Source organism: Danio rerio, chromosome 18, assembly GCF_049306965.1.
Source record: "Danio rerio strain Tuebingen ecotype United States chromosome 18, GRCz12tu, whole genome shotgun sequence".
Taxonomy (NCBI): Eukaryota; Metazoa; Chordata; class Actinopteri; order Cypriniformes; family Danionidae; genus Danio; species Danio rerio.
In genome coordinates, this window is record NC_133193.1 from 51201924 (window position 1) to 51202500 (window position 577).

At 40.4% G+C, this 577-nt stretch overlaps 1 protein-coding gene across 1 annotated transcript in view; it reads left to right on the top strand.

Moving 5' to 3' along the window:
• Nucleotides 1–402: 402 nt before the first annotated feature.
• The window catches only part of smtla (somatolactin alpha), a 25388-nt gene continuing 25213 nt past the window's right edge, over nucleotides 403–577 (top strand). The window contains exon 1 of the mRNA XM_073929543.1: nucleotides 403–577. This exon is cut by the window's right edge and continues 41 nt beyond it. The gene's annotated coding sequence lies outside the window, so the exon portion shown is untranslated.

Genomic DNA, 577 nt, shown 5'->3' on the forward strand with positions numbered 1-577 from the left:
TTAGTATATGTGAGAGGGCAAACTTTTCAAGATGGGTGGTGACCATGGTGGCCATTTTGAAGTCGGCCATCTTGGATCCAACTTTAGTTTTTTTCAATAGGAAGAGGGTCATGTGACACATCAAACTTATTGGGAATTTCACTGGGAAAACAATGGTGTGCTTGTTTTAACGTAACTTTATTCTTTCCTGAGTTATTTACAAGTTTCTGACCACTTATAAAATGTGTTCAATGTGTATCTTCTTGTATATTCACACCATAGACAATTGCCTTTAGATGACCACAAAGATAAAAGTCTAAGGGGTCAGATTAGGAGACCTTGAGGGCCGTTCAATTGGCCCACGACGACCAATCCACTTCTCAGGAAACTGTTCATCTAAGAATGCTCAGACCAGACACCCATAATGTGGTGGTGCACCATCTTGCTGGAAAAACTCAGGGAACGTGCCGGCTTCAGTGCATAAAGAGGGAAACACATCATCATGGAGCAATTTCAAATTTTCAGTGGCCTTGAGGTTTCTATTAATGAAGAATGACTAGAGAAGATATTTTTAAGAATGCTGGCAACCTGTAACCAT